At 36.7% G+C, this 13,650-nt stretch overlaps 1 protein-coding gene across 1 annotated transcript in view; it reads left to right on the top strand.

The window, feature by feature from the left end:
- The first annotated feature begins 6,324 nt into the window (after positions 1-6,324).
- The window catches only part of LOC128641842 (testis-expressed protein 2-like), a 109,070-nt gene continuing 101,744 nt past the window's right edge, over positions 6,325-13,650 (top strand). Inside the window, exon 1 of the mRNA XM_053694401.1 lies at positions 6,325-6,859. The gene's annotated coding sequence lies outside the window, so the exon portion shown is untranslated. The remainder of the gene's footprint in view (positions 6,860-13,650) is intronic.

The raw sequence follows: 13,650 nt of genomic DNA, 5'->3' as shown, positions 1-13,650 counted from the left end.
ATTGGCTGTTCCGATCAGCCAATAGAATGCAAGCTCAATCTGATTGGCTGATTGGATCAGCCAATCGGATTGAACTTGATTCTGATTGTTTGATTCTATCAGCCAATCAGAATATTCCTACCTTAATTCCGATTGGCTGATAGAATCCTATCAGCCAATCGGAATTCAAGGGATGCCATCTTGGATGATGTCCCTTAAAGGAACCGTCATTCTTCAGTTGGACGTCGCCGGATGAAGATGGGTCCGCGGTGGAGGTCTTCAGGATGGAGCCGGTCCTCATCGGATGAAGATAGAAGATGCTGCTTGGAAGATGATGGTTGCCGGTCCGGATCTACTCTTCTTCCCGGATAGGATGAAGACTTTGGAGCCTCTTCTGGACCTCTTCAGCCGCCGGAAGATGGATCGCCAGCCCCCGCTTGGGTTGGATGAAGATTTATTTTACAGGTAAATTTGTAATTATTTTAACTATTTTAGCTATTAAATAGTTCTTAACCATTTAATAGCTATTGTACCTGGTTAAAATAAATACAAAGTTACCTGTAAAATAAATATTAATCCTAAAATAGCTATAATATAATTATAATTTATGTTGTAGCTATATTAGGATTTATTTTACAGGTAAGTATTTAGCTTTAAATAGGAATAATTTATTTAATAATTATATATTAATTATTATATAATAATTAATTTTGTTAGATGTAAATTATATTTAATTTAGGGGGGTGTTAGTGTTAGGGTTAGACTTAGCTTTAGGGGTTAATACATTTATTAGAATAGCAGCGAGATTCGGTCGGCAGATTAGGGGTTAATAATTGAAGTTAGGTGTCGGCGATGTTAGGGAGGGCAGGTTAGGGGTTAATAAATATAATATAGGGGTCGGCGGTGTTAGGGGCAGCAGATTAGGGGTACATAGGGATAATGTAGCTGGCGGCGGCGTGCGGACGGCAGATTAGGGGTTAATAAGTGTAGGTAGCTGGCGGCGACGTTGTGGGGGGCAGATTAGGGGTTAATAAATATAATATAGGGGTCGGCGGTGTTAGGGGCAGCAGATTAGGGGTACATAAGGATAACGTAGGTGGCGGTCGGCAGATTAGGGGTTAAAAAAATGTAATCGAGTTGCGGCAATGTGGGGGGACCTCGGTTTAGGGGTACATAGGTAGTTTATGGGTGTTAGTGTACTTTAGAGTACAGTAGTTAAGAGCTTTATAAACCGGCGTTAGCCCAGAAAGCTCTTAACTACTGACTTTTTTTCCTGCGGCTGGAGTTTTGTCGTTAGAATTCTAACGCTCACTTCAGACACAACTCTAAATACCGGAGTTAGAAAAATCCCATTGAAAAGATAGGATACGCAATTTACATAAGGGGATCTGTGGTATGGAAAAGTCGCGGCTGAAAAGTGAGCGTTAGACCCTTTTTTGAGTGACTCCAAATACCGGAGGTAGCCTAAAACCAGCATTAGGAGCCTCTAACGCTGGTTTTCACGGCTAACGCCAAACTCTAAATCTAGGCCTTAGTGTCTATTAAACAATGGGAGCTGCCATATTGTAACTTAGGTTACCTTTTCTGCTGTGGCCAATTAGGGACACTTATAAATAGGTCACTAGAGTGTGCAGCCAATGGCTGTGTGGAATATAACAGTGTTCTGCACTTCCATTTCTAACAGGAACTGAAAAGCTCACAATTTCAGCATGGAATTACAGGAAAACAGGACGCAATAAATAAAGAAAGTATATTGCAGAGTTTTTTTATAGATACTATTTATCATTTTATATTACAATCTCAAAGTGTTTAATGTCCCTTTAAGTCCTGCACCTTACCACAGTTGTGAAAGCCTCATTCTAGGGTGGGAGAGAACTTCTTCTTTCTACTTTCCAAAAAGTAGCTTCTGCTATCCCCCACTACAATTAACCTCTCACAAAACACCTCTCCCTGACCTCAGTATCACCCTAACAAACCTATGGTTGACTGTGTACAAAGCTACTCAGACAAACACAACAGGTCCTTGCTGTGTTTCCTGCTACTACACAATGTGCAATTAATGTTAATAATACATGCTAATATAAAGCTTGGAAAAACAAAAAATGTAAGCCTACAGTACAAGTGGCTGCAGTTTATCGTAGCGAGAGAAACTGTAACTTGCTGATAAACCTGAACTATGATAGAAGAAAAAACAGTGAAGGCAAAGATCAGTAAAACTTCAATTATAAAGTGAGAAAGTTTTTTGCTTTGCGTATCTAGGATAAAACACTAAAATTATCTTTCACTATTGTGTGATTTTAAATAGCTGTTTATACTTATACTGACCATTTTAGTACAAAAGTAATGTTTATAGAACAGTTGCGCACACAAGAAGCAGCAGAAGAGATCACACTTGCAGAGGGGGGTGATACAGACACTTATATGATACAGACACAATTTCAAATGCTCTTTCTATATGGTATATGACAAGGTGTTGGACTGCATAGGGCTCAAAGGGGTATATATAAGTGTGTGAATTTGAACGTGCTTATATATATATGTGTATTTGTGTGTTTTTATGTATTTATATGTATGTATGTATATGTACTTATATGTATGCATGTATTTATATGTATGCATGTATTTATATGTATTTATATGTATGCATGTATTTATATGTATGTATATGTATTTATATGTATGCATGTATGTATATGTATGTATGTATTTATATGTATGTATGTATATGTATTTATATGTTTGCATGTATTTATATGTATGCATGTATTTATAGATACAGATTAGTTGTATATAAAGAGCGCTCACCTGCTTACATCCATGATCATCTGTAGAACCGGCACAATGGAGCGTGGGCGGGGACACACCCCCTACGTTAACCAATGCCTAGGCTGCTACTCCGGGCGGAACTGCCATACACGCCCCAAACAAAACATCGACAGATAATCCAATATGTAGTAGCGCCGTACAAAGCACGGTATATTGAGAGACAAATGTTGCAATCACAAAGATGAATGAGATCCCAAAATGTAAAATTACAAAAATCTTTATTCCGAAGTTAACCTGTTCTATTTTTCAACCTGATGGTTGTGTTTGTTGCTGGCTATTTGGCCTGTCTGTTTTTAACTTCGGAATAAAGATTTTTGTATTTTTTACATTTTGGGATCTCATTCATCTTTGTGATTGCAAGATTTGTCTCTCAATATACCGTGCTTTGTACGGCGCTACTACATATTGGATTATCTGCATATATTTATATGTATGTATATGTTAGAGCATGCAACTTCACTGTTTGGTGGCTGAACAATTCTTAAGCCTACAGTTTTAACCTAGTTTTGTGGCGTAGGAGTCTGTGTACAGGAAAACAGAGATCCAGTGTGATATGGGATATAAATGACTTTAATTTTAAAGCAGTGGTGAGCGCAAACAACATTTCATAATAACTACAACAGCTGTAACACAATATGAAACTGTCTGTGATTTCTACTAATGGTGACAAAGTAGCAGGTACTGCTAATACTATTATGGTTTCAGCTAGAGGGAAGTAAATATAAAACTGTACATTTATTTTTCCTATTAACGTTCACAGACTCAGTAGAGCCCAGACTTAAGGGTCATGTGATCATCACTGGAATTAGGAGACCATCCTCTTTCAAATGAATGGTTTCTTTGATTTATTTTTGGCATAGCAAGGCAATGTTTCAATATACTTTCTATTCATTCCATTTGCTTTTTTTTTTCTTCAATGAGTAATCTTACGCCATGCATGGTGCAACATGGCAGAGGTATTTTTTTAATACTTGACCCCAAGATCAGACCCCAGACACATGTGCATGCTTGAGGGGGAATATGACCACTTTTGCCCAATGCTGTACTTTTTTGTTTTGAAAAACTAATCTCTACTCTATAACAAACAAAGTACTTGATTTTACACTAATGGGGCATTTTACTTCACACTGATAGAGCTGTATGAGTTGGGTTCATCAGTCAGTGAGCCATGTGTCTCTAGGGTTGCCAGGTGTCCAGTATAATACTGGACACTTAAAGGGACAGGCTACTCCAAAATGTTTATTGTTTAAAAAATATAGATAATCCCTTTATTAACCATTCCCCAGTTTTGCATAACAGCACCATTATATTAATATACATTTTACCTCTGTGATTACCTTGTATCAAAGCTTCTGCAGTCTGCCGCCTTATTTCAGTTCTTTCAACAGACTCTACAGGCATGAGCACAATGTTATCTATATGGCACACATGAACTAGCTCTGTCTAGCAGTAAAAAAACTGTCAAAATGCACTGAGATAAGAGGCGGCCTTCAAGCGCTTAGAACTTAGCATATGAGCCTACCTAGGTTTAGGTTTTAACAAAGAATACCAAGAGAACAAAGCACATTTGATGATAAAAAGTAAATTGGAAAGTTGTTTAATTGCATGCCCTATCTGAATCATGTTGATTTTGACTAGATCTTTACATTTCCAGTTTTTAAAGTTGATGAGTCTTAAATGTATAATACCTCCTTTGCCTCAATGCATTACAAATATGGAACAGAAAAAGTGAAGAGCTGTCAAGGTGGTCAAATCTCTACCGTTTACACATGTTACTAACAATAAAATAGGTAGAGTTTTTGATTTCTATGTTACTGACAGTCAAGAGGTAAAATGACTGCCTAGTTGTGAAACATATACATTAGTATCAAGAGTGGGGTCTAAGGAGTTTTGGTTGGGGGGGTTGAATGACCCCACAGATCATTGTACCCACTCACTTACAGATTTACAGTATTTTTACCCTATATATCCCAAGGAATGCACTAGGTGTTTCTCTGTAGTTATCATGCACAAATATCTTTAATATATAAAAATAGTGCGCTGTCACATGCACAATATTTTTTTAAAGGGACAGTCAACATAAAAAAAAAATAATTAAAGGGCCATTTTAGTGAAAAAAAATGACATGTAAGGGTTAAACACATAGAGTTGCAGTGTCATATTTTTAGAGTATGTATTTTTAACGAAAATGTCCATTTAAGAATTAAAAAGACCCAGGTAAAGACTTACCCTTGACTATGAATATTTATTTCAAAGAATTAGCCAAAGTACCTTTTGGAAACCCCAAAGTGATATGATGATAACACTGTTCAACTGAAGAGAAGCTGCACAGCCAATCAGATACTGTACCACCTGTCACATGGACTGTAAAGCAGAGCACGCCCCTGCTGCTAAATATTACTGGTTACATCTGATTGGCTGAGTTGTCCATCTTCAGGAAACCAGAAAAAATGCCCATGAGTTTGTGTGAACATGGTACTTTCAGGAGATCAAAACATAATTTTCTTAATGAACTAAATGCTGGTGATTTTATTTTTTTACATTTAATATCCCTTCAAAAAGATGTTTGGAAAAAGCTAATTTTAAATTAAAGCATACATTATGCCAACAAATATCTAGATATGCATTGGTCAATACCTGATCAAGACAATGTCCACAGAGTTTTGATTGACAGGGTGGGAATATGCCTCCACAAACCAGGCAAGAGAAAAAGTAGTTTTATTCAGCACAAGAGCACCAAGTTTTAAAAAGTAATACATTGTTAAATTCTTCCATTCAGTTTGAGCAAATAAAAAAAATATAAGAGCACTGTCCCTTTAAAGGGACAGTAAGCACCTCATAATTACTCATTGTTCTCTATTCTTCCACTAGATTAACATAGCAGTCTAAATTAGAACAGGTTATCACCTTGTTTGCTGCAATCATTTTTCAATGGCCAAACTCCACACACTACTTTGCTTATTGAAAGAGAACATGGCAGCCTAAACCTGTCCTAATTTGCAGTTTTCAGGACTGACTGAAAAATCTGCAGGGAAAATGGTCAAAATATATCATGAAAAATATAATAAAAAGTTGTTTTGGTATGTATACGTTGTATACTATGTATATATTTTTATTTCATGATTTTGATAGAGCATACATTTTAAAAAAAAATGGGGTTCAATGTCCCTTTAAGTATTTTATATTGCAATATTAAAGTGTTTATTGCCTTTAAATTTGCTTCTTATTCTTTGGGTTCTCAGGCACTAGGATAATAGAAATTAGTCAAGCCTGACAGTGACCATTAGCTAAGTCCAGGGTGGTATTGACACAGATGTCCTCCTAAAAATAATATCTGTCACCTGCTTCAGGCATTAAGTCTACACACACTTCCCATTCTGCATATTAAGATGACAATTCACAAACCAGTCTGATGAGGCTGCTAAACAGCAATCTACAGAGAAGACAAGTTAAGATGTATGTCCCTTGCAAGTCAATAACGCAGCATTATTAAAATAGCACAGCAAGTAATTCCATGGTGCTAGGAGCATCTCTGTTAATATGCTGATGTACACATGAGATATGCAGTGAAACTACAGATGGAAGAATCAATGAAGAGATAAGAGCTGCATAGATGAGAGAAAAAAAACAAATACATTATTGTAAAGAGAAATTGCAGCATCCTATGAGCAGAAATATCCAACAAAGTGCACCAGGATTTGCCCGGAGAGCAAGATACTTGTTTAATGTATTCATCCAATAGAATTATGATACTGACTTCTACAGCATTTCATCCCTGAAGGAGTTGGATGAGTGTGTGGCAGTTCTCATGCGGCACCCACAGTGTTGTCAGATTAGCAGAGAGCTGGTAGAGTGCAGTCAGCAGAGCCCTGCAGTACCCACACTTGGCTGCTGCTGCTGGATAAAATACGCAGAGATAAAGATGAATGTTCCTGGTCACTGCTGCTGACCTGAGATTTGGTGTCAAGGCCATTCCCAGGGCTTTAATTGGGAGGCAGAGAAATACCTTCCCTAGGACTGATGGTCAATGAAGCGTGAAAGAATTGCACCCTAGGTACGTGTCATTTAAATATTTATATTAATGGAACTGTTCCCATTCTAAGCCCTGCTGCAGTTACTGGATATAGGGATCAGTGCTGCAAGTATGTAGATTTAATACCTTAGCCAAAATTGCATAATTATATTATTAAATCTCCAAAACGGCCAAGTGCCCCTGAGACTTGCTGCATCAATGTGCCAGGTTATATTATAGCTGTAAATTAAACACTGGTAGAAATAGCAACAACAACAACAATAATAATTATTGTTTTCATAGATGTTAGAGATTTTTGTTGTTAGTAACTGTAGTTAAATTTACAACTAGAATGTGATCTGCTCGTGTAACCAGTAGAATAGGTTGCTTTAATATATCTCTTTTTAAAGCCTTCTCAAAATTGCTTGAAAGAGATAAAACTTCCAAAAAGCACAGGAACAAATTGCAGCCCAGTCCAGGGTAGTTGGCTTTGTATGCTTAGAAGACAGTACTGTATATTTTATTTAGCTGGACAATCTCACAACATACTGCAGAGTGAATAAATTGACTGTGTGTAGGTAAATAAACAGAAATCTGTCTCTATAAAGATACATGAAAAATTGTTTCTAAATAACTGCACTATGCAAGGGACAAATTATTTAAAGTGATTTCTATCTTTCCATTTATCTAACTGCAGATTTTCATATTTTTTTTTGTTACATTACACTTGCAAATGCTGCACTCTGATTGTAAACATTACTTAGCTTGCTGCATTTAGAGTAAGAAAATGTGTTTAATCAGTGATTACATTTCCAATTAGGGTTCTGCATTTTTAATGTATAGATTAGTGGAATTTGCACTGTGTGAAGCCACTTGGCAACAATATGAAAACCAATTTGTACTAGAAAAAATTTGAATCTGAAAATGCCATAAAAATGATTGTTCTATTGCATTAGAACAGGCGCATTTTTTTAAAATAAATTAATGTTCATTTCCAACATAATGATAAATATTTGTACTTATCAATATACTAATACAACTTCAATAGTCATTAAAGGGATATAAAACTCAAAACTGAATTGCACTACTGCATTCATTTTTCCAATATATTATACACTAGTGATGCACCGAAATGGAAATTCTGGACCGAAACCGAATCCGAAAATCCGTGATGCACTTGGCCGAAAACCGAAACTGATACCGAAAATGTATTTTTTTCAAATTGTTTTTTTTTTTGCATAATTAGAGCCAATAAAAAAGCCCACCCTTTTATTGAAAGTAACACACTAAAATTGGACAAAAATATCTTAAAACAATAATATGCTACAAAATAATTTTACCAAGGAAAAAAAAAAACAGGCAAAAAAATAATGCCATTTTCGACCAAAATGTTTCTGCAACCAAAATTTTGGTGCATCCCTACTTAAAACAATTATAAATATCAATATACTGTATTATTCTTCATTTAGTTCTATGTAACAGAATCATATTTAACAGGTTTTTTTTTTTTTACCAATTATCCAAATAAAGTATAGTCCTAGAAAACTCATTGTATGCAGAACAGTAAGTGAAGTAATAAACTTAAACTCTAGGCTAGCATCGAATTTGAAATAAGCTACACAATAATTTTACCGAAACTAACATGCAAAAAAAACGAAAAACGAAATAACCAAAAATGCCATTTTCGGCCGAAACTTTCTGCGGCCGAAATTTCGGTGCATCCCTATTATACACATATAAGCAAAAATGCGTTTAGTAAACCTGCAAAATTCAAACAGACTCTATGTTGTCTCTTATATAAAATCTTGTCTCACAGTTATGTCGGACCATTTCTAAGCCAAGGTTGTCTAGTTATTTATTTATTTTTTAATTTTCTGTAACTGTTTTCTTTTGTTTATTTGTTATACTTGATTGCTTTATATAGGGAGTTTTTTTATTTTAATTTGTTTATTAATGTTTTCAAGCTGGAACTTGTTAACGGTTGTGAGATAGCTCTATTGATTATAATGGAGCTGATCTCACAACTCTCAGCTTCGATGAGGGAAGGGTTCAAATCTTTATCAATACCAAAATTTTCGAGCTGTGATGTTGCACCCAAAATGTGCTCTCTGAGCAGACACAGGGCGAGATTACGAGTGGCCCACTAAGAGTTACACACAAGCGAAAAGGGTTTATTATGGATGTTTGCATGCATTGGATGTAGCGCTCATTTTACAATTTGAAAGTAAATGCAATTGCTTCAGCACAATTGAAGTTAGCACGTTTCGGGATAGAGTGTTTTTAGAGCTCTGGTTAACTGTTCCGCTAAACAAAGAAGTGTCACAAAGCACATAAAAAATAAATTTAAAAGTACAGTTACATTCATAATAACACCATCTAATAAAAATTATTTTAAAAAAAATATTGCACAAAAAGTTATAAGGGCTCAAAGATATGAGGTCTCTGGTGTTAGAATAAAAAAGGCAGGAAAAGGGGTTTTAACATAGCAGGAGTGTAAATCTCAGGAGCTGGCCCATTTTTTGGTTCAGAACCTGAATTACGCTTGCCCTTATTAACCTGTCTGGGCTATAGTAGGAGTTACCGCTTTTGTGGCATTTTTGCATTTGATTTTTTGCATTATTATTTGTATACAGGGAGTGCAGAATTATTAGGCAAGTTGTATTTTTGAGGATTAATTTTATTATTGAACAACAACCATGTTCTCAATAAACCCAAAAAACTCATTAATATCAAAGCTGAATAGTTTTGGAAGTAGTTTTTAGTTTGTTTTTAGTTATAGATATTTTAGGCGGGATATCTGTGTGTGCAGGTGACTATTACTGTGCATAATTATTAGGCAACTTAACAAAAAACAAATATATACCCATTTCAATTATTTATTTTTACCAGTGAAACCAATATAACATCTCAACATTCACAAATATACATTTCTGACATTCAAAAAGAAAACAATTACAAATCAGTGACCAATACAGCCACCTTTCTTTGCAAGGACACTCAAAAGCCTGCCATTCATGGATTCTGTCAGTGTTTTGATCTGTTCACCATCAACATTGCGTGCAGCAGCAACCACAGCCTCCCAGACACTGTTCAGAGAGGTGTACTGTTTTCCCTCCTTGTAAATCTCACATTTGATGATGGACCACAGGTTCTCAATGGGGTTCAGATCAGGTGAACAAGGAGGCCATGTCATTAGATTTTCTTCTTTTATACCCTTTCTTGCCAGCCACGCTGTGGAGTACTTGGACGCGTGTGATGGAGCATTGTCCTGCATGAAAATCATGTTTTTCTTGAAGGATGCAGACTTCTTCCTGTACCACTGCTTGAAGAAGGTGTCTTCCAGAAACTGTCAGTAGGACTGGGAGTTGAGCTTGACTCCATCCTCAACCCGAAAAGGCCCCACAAGCTCATCTTTGATGATACCAGCCCAAACCAGTACTCCACCTCCACCTTGCTGGCGTCTGAGTCGGACTGGAGCTCTCTGCCCTTTACCAATCCAGCCACGGGCCCATCCATCTGGCCCATCAAGACTCACTCTCATTTCATCAGTCCATAAAACCTTAGAAAAATCAGTCTTGAGATATTTCTTGGCCCAGTCTTGACGTTTTAGCTTGTGTGTCTTGTTCAGTGGTGGTCGTCTTTCAGCCTTTCTTACCTTGGCCATGTCTCTGAGTATTGCACACCTTGTGCTTTTGGGCACTCCAGTGATGTTGCAGCTCTGAAATATGGCCAAACTGGTGGCAAGTGGCATCTTGGCCGCTGCACGCTTGACTTTTCTCAGTTCATGGGCAGTTATTTTGCGCCTTAATTTTTCCACACGCTTCTTGCGACCCTGTTGACTATTTTGCATGAAACGCTTGATTGGTCAATGATCACGCTTCAGAAGCTTTGCAATTTTAAGAGTGCTGCATCCCTCTGCAAGATATCTCACTATTTTTGACTTTTCTGAGCCTGTCAAGTCCTTCTTTTGACCCATTTTGCCAAAGGAAAGGAAGTTGCCTAATAATTATGCACACCTGATATAGGGTGTTGATGTCATTAGACCACACCCCTTCTCATTACAGAGATGCACATCACCTAATATGCTTAATTGGTAGTAGGCTTACGAGCCTATACAGCTTGGAGTAAGACAACATGCATAAAGAGGATGATGTGGTCAAAATACTCATTTGCCTAATAATTCTGCACTCCCTGTAGATTAAATAATTGGTTTAATGCATTTACAGGTTGTGACCTCTGATTTTTTTCTGAGTGCCAGATAAGGGTATAATTTAACCACCTGTGGAGACACATCTTGATGTCACCAAAAGCTGGAATTTCTTTTTCATGTATGTGTGTGTATATATATATATATATATATATATATATATATATATATACTGTAGGTATAAATATATATGTATGCAAAATACCATCATATATATATATATATAGAAATGTGTATTTATGAATAAATAGAACATATTCTGCTATGTGAAGATTCAGAACATTTGAATGTGAAATATTCATATTTTCATGTCAGGGGTTTGCGCACTTAGAGGCCCATTTATCAAGCTCCGTAACCCATTCCGCCTGATCTGAGCAGGTGGACAGGAATCGCCACAATTCAACCCTACGATCGGGTTGATTGACACCTCCCTGCTGGCGGCCCATTGGCCGCAAATCTGCAGGGGGCGGCATTGCACCTCTTGTGAGCTGCTGGTGTAGTAATGCTGAATACGGAGAGCGTATTGCTCTCCGCATTCAGCCAGGTCTTGCGGACCTGATCCTCACTGTTGAATCAGGTCCGCAAAACCTTTGATACATAGGCCTCTTAAAGTGAAGGTAAACTTTGATGAATGAAAGCCTGTTTTTTAAAAATACTATTAAAAACAGGGGCACTTTCATTCATCAAAGTTTACAAAGCAGCCGTTTTGATTAAAAACTTACCTTTTTTTCTTTTCACAGCCAGAGCAGCTTCCCCCTCCTGGAGATCCTCTCTTCACAGGTCAGCAATGACTAATCCAGCTTCCTCTAATCAGGGCTTTCCCCCCAGGGTAGTCATTACCTGAGGCCATGCTGTGATTGGAGGAAGCCGGATTAGTCATTGCTGACGTGTGATGAGAGGATTTCCAGGAGGGGGAAGCTGCTCTGGCTGTGAAAAGAAAAAAAGGTAAGTTTTTAATCAAAACGGCTGCTTTGTAAACTTTGATGAATGAAAGTGCCCCTGTTTTTAATAGTATTTTTTAAAAACGGACTTTCATTCATCAAAGTTTTCCTTCACTTTAAGAAAATGCAAACAAGTTTGAGTGTGAGTAGGGTGTTTTCCCCACTTTTTTTGCTCCATTGACTACTATGGGGGAATACTATATTCAAAGTGAGCACTATATACGTGAGCACTATATTCAAAGTACGCTTTTTGTTTGCATCGGGTTAGCGCGTGAGCGAAAATGTTTTACTTTCAACTTGTAATACGAGCACTACCCGACGCGCGCATAAAGCTTACTTTTAGCAGAGTTAGCGCGCGAGTGGGATCGTTAAATACAGCTTCACTTGTAATCTGGCCCACAGTGTTTAAAGAAGAGTACATGTGGAAAATATGTGAATATACTCTGTGCACAGCAAAAGCTGACACTTATTGTTGCTAGAAGTATTTTTGCTAATTTATTAGTATTGATAGTGTTTCCCCCCCAAACTGAAATGCATTTATGACTATGTCAATGTTGAGTTATGTTCATTTAAACTGTTTTCCAATACAATTGTAATGGAAATCATTTAGAAGTCATGCAGTCTATTCTGATTTATTACAACTATAAACAATTATTTGTTTTTGTTTTTCTAAAAGTTGTTCTATGACATTTTCACATTCGCGATCATTTAAATCCATTTGAAATCTGTTACAAAACTTGGTAGTCATGTGTTTTTTCAATAACTTTGCTTCACAAAAACTCCCTTAATACTTTGCATTGAAAGAATTTCTAGTTCTGCAGACACTTTAAGGCGCTTTTTCGTGTGATTTGTTTCTAACTTTTCATTTTAAAAAAAGCCTCAACCTCCTGAAAATTAATATTTGCCTGTCTAGAATGGAATATCTTTTCTGAGCGCACAACTTTTTATAAAAAGGTCAAATTTTGGCACGTGCCCAATTGACATATTAATAATAATAATAATAATTTCCCGGGAATGGCAATTCAAGCATTCGATTTATAGAGAGCATACATTATCCTGATTGAGTCAGGAATACACGTGTGTTGGGTCACAGGTGTTCATTAGGCAGAATCAGCAGCATAACTAACTACCCAGTGTTCTGTGCTTGAGTATATAATGCAAGGGACAGTGCACTGACATTTCACCCATCCAAAATTACAACTGAGTGTAATGCTTATGTACAAAACACTCATCTGAGACGGATACGTAGATAGATAGACAGACAGACAGAGGACACACAGAAACAGAGAGAAATATAGACAGCTAGACAGATAGATAGACCAATGATAGATAGATTGATAGATAGATAGATAGATAGATAGATAGATAGATAGGCAGACAGATAGATAGATAGATAGATAGACAGACAGACAGACAGACAAACAGATAGAAAGGCAGACAGATAGACAGACCAGCAGAAAGATAGAGAGATAGGCAGGCAGATAGATAGAGAGATAGATAGATAGATAGCCAGACAGACAGATAGGTAGATAGATACATAGATAGATAGAACGTGAGATAGATAAACAAAAGATAAAGCGATAGATAAACAGAGACATAGGTAAACAGAGATATAGATATATATATATAGATATATAGATAGATGACAGATACATAGAAAGCGAGATAGATAAACAGAGAGATAG

Source organism: Bombina bombina, chromosome 11, assembly GCF_027579735.1.
Source record: "Bombina bombina isolate aBomBom1 chromosome 11, aBomBom1.pri, whole genome shotgun sequence".
Classification (NCBI taxonomy): domain Eukaryota; kingdom Metazoa; phylum Chordata; class Amphibia; order Anura; family Bombinatoridae; genus Bombina; species Bombina bombina.
This window is presented reverse-complemented; position numbering and strand designations above follow the sequence as displayed.